The sequence below is a fragment of the Cibotium barometz genome, chromosome 62 (assembly GCF_041138505.1).
Source record: "Cibotium barometz isolate CiBa-2024 chromosome 62, ASM4113850v1, whole genome shotgun sequence".
Classification (NCBI taxonomy): Eukaryota; Viridiplantae; Streptophyta; class Polypodiopsida; order Cyatheales; family Cibotiaceae; genus Cibotium; species Cibotium barometz.
Genome location: NC_141107.1, coordinates 18,503,146 through 18,510,485, shown reverse-complemented (window position 1 = coordinate 18,510,485; position 7,340 = coordinate 18,503,146). Strand labels below are relative to the sequence as shown.

Below are 7,340 nucleotides of genomic sequence, written 5' to 3'. Positions count from 1 at the left end.
AAAATTGATAACTTAAATTTTCTTTTTTTGGGACCAATATATATATATATATATATATATACCAAAAAGCATTTACATCGTAAACCCCAAAAGAGGGACTGGTAGAGCTCATCCCTAAGTATGTTGCTTGTGAGAGGTTCAATCACTGGAGAACCATTACATTGATTACTATAATGACTTAAATTTCCTAAGTCTAATGAGATTTATTTGAATATAAAAATAAATAAATACAATGACTACTAAAACATTCCAACCAAAGAGCTCCCACTCATCTCATAATATTTAAGTAACAAATCAAGGTAATCTGTGAATAGACTATGAATAGGAAGACAATGAAAACCAAAACATTCCAGCGAAAGAGCTCCCAGCTGTAGGTTATCATGAGATCTTGGGTTATAAATTAAAACAAGTACTTTAAATACACCAACATTAATCAAATCATAAGTGGTGCAAAAGTTCAAAATGAAGCATTAAGTAAGTTGGACCAATTCACATGCCTTTAAAAGAAACCGTGGAGAATTGTATAGAGTAGAGGTTCTTGTGCGTGCGTGCATGGAGAGAGAGAGAGAGAGAGAGAGAGAGAGAGAGAGAGAGAGAGAGAGAGAGAGAGAGAGAGAGAGAGAGAGAGAGAGAGAGTTCCATTAACATCTCAAGAAGGTCATCAAAATGACATGTGAGACTAATACATAAATAAAGACAATGGAGGACCTATGCCATGTCTATCCACTGTTTAAAAAAAGGTTCATCAAACCAAACATGGGTCCTCCTCAATTTTACTTCTACACTTAAGAATCTATAACGTAAAGCATGAAGATAAGATTCCTTAACATTTTAAGGCATAAAGATATATTTTAAATTTAACCTTTTCTTTTGAAAATCTATTTAAAAAAATGTGATGTATTTAGTTAGGAAGAAAATAATAATAATAGTTAAAGTCACTTGGCTAGTGGTGGCTACATAGTTGCATAATTTGTGGCATGGCCTAGGACACTTTTAGTTGTAAAACATAATTCTTTGCCCAACATTCCCAACACTATCACCAATTTTAATCCCCATGATTTTCACCTAAATAATATTATTGGAGAAGGTTGTCATTCCCTCAAGAAAGAGGCCAAACTATTTAAATACTTGGATTTTGATTTTTGATGGAAAAAAAAGTATAATGAAACAAGGTTTTCCATAAATTTTACCACTTTCTCCATGTATTAGTGCTTATACCCTAGTATGTGGAGAATCATGGATCGAGCTCTCCTAAATAACTTTCTAATAACAACACTAATTTAAGGTGGATAAAAATGAACAATACTCATGGTGATGAGTGTGTGCTAATTAAGTTTAGACTCAAGTTCAGTTAGGTTACAAGATGGAAACTTGTACTCATAAAAAGACTTGAGATGTTATGCTTGTATTCCATTTTGAAATGTCCCCCTTATATATAAGGAGAATACAACTTGGCCTTTCTCTTGCATGTGGGATAATTCTCACTAGGTGATGTGGCTTCTCACACTCACTCCATATTTTCCTTGTGCTCTTTGGCACCACATTTCTCAACACCGCCCCTTGGTGCCAAATCTTTTGGCTACTCAAGGTGGTTGGATGTCGGTTACAAAGTCTTGTTTTGACTTTTTACTTTCTACATTCCCCTATGTGCTATGAGCAACTTTGGCTCATGTGCTACTTTGACACTTCCCCCCCTTAATGGTACATTGGGTACAATTTTTAGGCTTTCAGTCTTCCTCTCTCTTCCCTTGTGCTAGGCTACTTTGGCCTTTATAGCTACTTTGGCTATGAATTTCAGCTCGAGTGCATCATATGGCCTCAGAGGCTGATTACATCACACTTTTTGTAGAGACAAGAGGGGTGAATTTCTAGCTTGGGTACATCATTGGTCCTAGAGGCTAGTTACAAGCACTTTTTGTAAGTAGTATGAATTTTTAACAATAATTTTTTGTTTAAGAAATGGTAGTGAGATGAATTTTTAATGCAAGGCTTTTGCCATTTTTCTTGTAGCCTTCATGTTTGGTGCTACCTACGCTTGCATACTCATTTGGTTGCAACATTTTACAAGGGATTTTCTCTTCATTTACACACTCTCTAGCATGCTCATTTGGCCGCTTTTACAAATATTTTTATCAAGAGAAATTTTTGATTCAAGTCGGGTTGCACAATGTCTTTGATGAAGATTGTTAAAGCTTTTACTGAGATTGATGATATTTGTGTCGGTGAAGACTTTGTCAATGAGATCTTTGATGCCAATGAGCCACACATGACATGCCCATGTAAACAAACCCTTAAGAAGGGCTCTTTTAAACCAATAGATAACCTTATCTCTTTCCCTTCTTTCTTTCTTTTTTTTTAAAGGAAAAAGTAAATGTGTCCGCTTTTTTTTTTTCTTCCTTCTTCTTTTTTTGATATTGCCCACCTGTGCAGCTGCTCTGGATTCGAGCCTGATGAGCTCGTGTTGCAGACGACTTCTACTGCACTACAAAAATGGTATCTTCATCTTCTCTCTACGCGTATATCAACGCCTCCTCTTCTCTCTTCCCTTCTATTGCCACAATGTTCGTCGACTTGAATGCTAGTTATGCCTTGTTGATAATGCTGCTTGCATTTGCTTATTTAGTTTGAGATCTTTGGTATCCCCTTGCAACTTCCCTTGTGCGCCCCATGTTCCCACGTTCTTACTCCTTGGCTTGCGCTTACTATGCGCGCTTTGCTAAAACACCAAAATGTTGCTGCTCTCGTGGATCGCCTTCAATATGCATAGGAGCTGTCACTACCTTTCATGCTTCTGCTGCGCTTTACACACTATAGAGGCAGTTGTTTGATGTGCCTTAGCTGTCTCTCCTAAACAACTTTCTAATAACAAGACATTTATCTAATCATAAACTAATTCTACACTAATGACAACACTAATCTAAGGTGGATAAAAATGAACAATACTCATGGTGATGAGTGTGTGCTAATTAAGCTTAGACTCAAGTTCAATTAGGACAAGATGGAAACTTGTACTCATAAAAAGACTTGAGATTTTGTGCTTGTATTCCATTTTGAAATGTCCCCCTTTTATATAAGGAGAATACAACTTGGCCTTTCTCTTCCATGTGGGATAATTCTCACTAGGTAATGTGACTTCTCACACTCACTCCATATTTTCCTTGTGCTCTTTGGCACCACATTTCTCAACATAGTATGCAATTAAAGTTTTAAATTTTACTTAATAGTAGTCTATAGGTAGGGTTGGCTGTTGGCACTCCACTATAATTAATCTACATTATTTATGAAGTTTCTTTATGGTTATGAATCCTATTAGATTACTACCACATGACAATTAATGATTATTGAATATGTGAGAATCTCATTGATTTCTTTTATCATTTCATATCTTTTAGAGAAATTATGTGCTCTTTTGTATCATAATTTTTTCCATTAGTTTAAAAGTCGATGTATTTATAGTTCAATGAATTTTTGTATTTATACTTCAATGAATTCTTTTTCCTTTGTGTTGTTTATCTACATGTTTTTTAGTAAGAGTTACAACTAAAGAAACTTTTCCCCCAAAGGCAAGTTTAGCTAGCAAGGATTGAACCTAGGACCTCTTTCATCCAAGGCATGTCCCTAAACCAACCAACCAACCACAACTCACATCACTGTTGTTATAGTGCTTATTTGAATGTGCATCATAAAGAATTTTACTAGCAAGGATTGACCCTAGGGTGCTCCTTTATCTAAGGCATGTCTCTTCTCACCAACCACCCAACCACAACTCACATCATTGTTATTATGGTGCTTAGTTGAATGTGTATCACAAAGAATTTTTTCGCTTAAAGGTCAATGTATTGGTATGTATTGCTTTGAAACTTAAGTTTACAAGAAAAATAGTATGGCCCATTTTGTAGCTTAAGCCAACGATCACGAGCTTATGTCTCATCCATGTCACATTTGTAAGTAATTTTATCAAGCATCACGGAGCTTATGTCTCATCCATGTCACATTTGTTATGTAGTTTTATTTATTATAGAGTTCATAGTTTGGATTTGTAAGTAATTTTATCAAGCAATAAGGTTCTCACCATGGCCATCAATATTTTGTTTAATACTTTCACTCAACCTTTTTTTTTAATGCAAAAGATATATTATTCATTGAACCTTGTGAAAACCTTACATAAATGATTTCACACCATAGTGTTCTTTCATACTTGCATCCAAACAAACATGGGATTTTTCAAAACCTCCAAGCTAGGGGTTTCTACTCTTGCCAAATTGATGAAATAATTTTTTTTACTGTGACAAAAGTGGGTCCATTATCTTTTGCCCTTCAGATCCCCTAATGTTTTCTTTGATAATTATTTTACAATTCTTGATGAACCATTCATCACCTAAACATGTTGTAGTCCAATGTATAACTACAATAAAGATTTGCAATGAGATGCAAGATGTTATCAAACTCCCCGTGCTTTCTTTTTTGCTACTTATTTTCACTGCCTTCCCTCGACTCAAAACTTGTTTAGGCCTTTTCAATCTTTAAAAAAAAAACCTAGTGAAGCATTTGTTCACATATATTACCAATCAAGGCTTCTTCACAAGAGCCTTTCAATGTATTTGTACCACAACTAGAATTAAGAAAACCTGGTAGGGATTTTAAGTAGCCCTTAATTAGGGTGTTTTCACACTTGGGTGGAAGCCCATGAAAAAGTTTTACCCAACCAATCAAATCATTACAATCACCCGCTCATCTAACATTTCTTTAGAGATTGTGACCACACCAATCAAATCATTACAATCACCCGCTCATCTAACATTTCTTTAGAGACTGTGACCACTACCCAACCAATCAAATCATTACAATCACCCGCTCATCTAACATTTCTTTAAAGACTGTGACCACACCAATCAAATCATTATAATCACCCGACCAATCAATCAAATCATTACAATCACCCGCTCATCTAACATTTCTTTAGAGACTGTGACCACACCCATGTACCCTCAACCAATCAAATCACCACAATCACCCGCTCATCTAACATTTCTTTAGAGACTGTGACCACACCCATGTACCCTCAACCAATCAAATCACCACAATCACCCGCTCATCTAACATTTCTTTACAGACCACACCCATGTACCCTCAAAGCTGACTATGACCACACACCACACCCATGTACCCTCAACGCTAACTATGATCACACTCATGCACCCTCAACGCTGATGTGTTTGCTGTTGGAGTCCAACAACCACCGTTGGGAATTGAGAGCTGTGGACAAAGGGTATTGTTACATACCTAGCTATCGTTTATCAAAAAGGCCCCTCTACCCAAAGCTCTCAACCTTTTTCCTTTGAAAATGATTTTAAATAGCTCTTACTCGAAGGAAAATAGTGATTTTGAAAAAAAACCAGATAGATTTAAGATTTATCCTTATGTTGAATGCTTAGCCTAATTATGGTTCGTTTTGTAGGGTGAAATAACAATCGTAGGAAACAAGCCCCTCTCCCTCCAAACACTTCTATCTGTGTTTTCTGCTATGTTTTGACTGCCCTCTAGTGGAGGGGATGGGCTTCGATTAACCATTAGGTGATTAGCATTATCAATTGGAACAAAGGCATCTTTATTATGTTGTTCAAGTGCCTCTTACCTGTCAATTTATTTTGGAGTTGGGTATGAAAAAAAGGAGCGATCGACTTCAAGCTCAACCGGCTTATATTTGAAAATAAAATGCATAGGTTAATTGGTTTTAATAACGAAAATCTCAAAAAAAACTTTCCATACTCAGGAAAGAAACCTTTTTCTAAAAAGCTCTGTTCTGTTGACTTTAACCTACATAGATAGAGGGCCCATTTTCAAGGAAGGTGGTGCTTCAGTACATCACAGGACATTGAAATTTGAACCTGTGTACATCATGAACAGAAAATTGCTTTTGTTTAACTTTGATTTGACATTTAAACAGCAAGTTTAGAGAAGAAAGGGATGTTTTCAGATATAAAAACCATAATTTTCCAACCAAGCAAAACAAGGATATATCTCAAATCTAATCCTTTTTGTTTTCGAAATCATTATTATATGCCAATTTAATAATTGTAGTTTATAAAAGATAATCCTTTATATAAAGGGCTACATAAATCCGTCCTGTTTTTGTTTGTCCAAAATCACTACTATATGAATATAGAAAAAAAATCATTCCTTAAATTAGGGCTACTTAAAAGCTTAACGAGTTTTTTTTTGCGATTACGGCGAATATAAATAATTTAGAGTGCAATAAGAATGATAATAAATACCGGAAAATAATACAGAGTGGGTACTTGACAGAAGTACGAAGAGATGGTGGTACTAGGAGCGTTTCAGAATGTACAGGCAAACGTCGTGGACTTTCAACATGAAAGCTCTATAGACAAAGCCAAAATGAAAAGGGTGCTTTAGTGTTGTGAGAGGGCTTCTGGCGTCTCGTCGCCACCCTCTACATGCCATACGTAACAGAAAGCAAGCAGAACTCGAAAGCCAAAACTTGAAATCCAAGCACATGGGAGCTATTGGGCCTCTATCGTTTTGGTAGCTGACGTTGGGAACCCAGGGGGCCTGGGCGGCATCTTGGGCCACTCTGTAGAGGGCGGTGTGGGCGCTGTTGTAGGCACCTTGGGCCACTTCAACAGTGTAGATCTGTGCAACCTACACCTAAAGGAGCCCTCGTGTGTAGTTGGCGCACACAGACACTGCCTTGGTAACGATTTGTTTGAGTCCTCCTCATGCTGGGATGAAGATGTGGCAGATCTAACGGCTCCACACTGGATTTGAGTGGAATTCGCCTCATGGGCAAGAGCTGATGTAGACGATGCTTGCCCTTGTCCCTCCATCTGCGAAGGAGCCGAGAAAGACAGATATTAGGCACACATACTCAGGTAAAGGGCCTTCGGGAAGCGATTACAGGCAAATCATTAAGAACAAATAAACCCAAGTTAGGCACTAAAGACACAAGAGATCGTAAAGGGGAGCGCGGTCGTGCGAAGCCCATAAGATGATGCAGAGACATGGGGCTTGATTAGGAGCAAATTAACAAAAATTGGGCCCTAATTACACAACGGATCGTAAAGCAAAGCGCGAGCTTAACGGACGGGAGTGCGCTCGTGCATATAGCACGTAAGATGATGCAAAGACATCATGGGCTTAACAGTAAGCTAATAAACCATCAGGGGAGTAAACGATCGCACGGGAAGGATTAACAGAGGCATGAGAAGAGATTAAAGGCGGCTAATCCCGAAGAGGCGGATGGGGAATGGAAAAAAACAACTATAAATAACGGATTACCTGACGCAGGTTGCCAAAGGGGGGATAAAACCTAAAGGCTG

General features: G+C 37.4%; 1 long non-coding RNA gene across 1 annotated transcript in view; it reads right to left on the bottom strand.

The window, feature by feature from the left end:
• Positions 1 to 6,249: 6,249 nt before the first annotated feature.
• The window catches only part of LOC147604214 (uncharacterized), a 1,275-nt gene continuing 184 nt past the window's right edge, over positions 6,250 to 7,340 (bottom strand). Inside the window, exons 1-2 of the long non-coding RNA XR_015265414.1 lie at positions 7,300 to 7,340; positions 6,250 to 6,848 (exon numbers count right to left, since the gene is read on the bottom strand). The exon at positions 7,300 to 7,340 is cut by the window's right edge and continues 184 nt beyond it. This is a non-coding gene — a long non-coding RNA (uncharacterized LOC147604214). The remainder of the gene's footprint in view (positions 6,849 to 7,299) is intronic.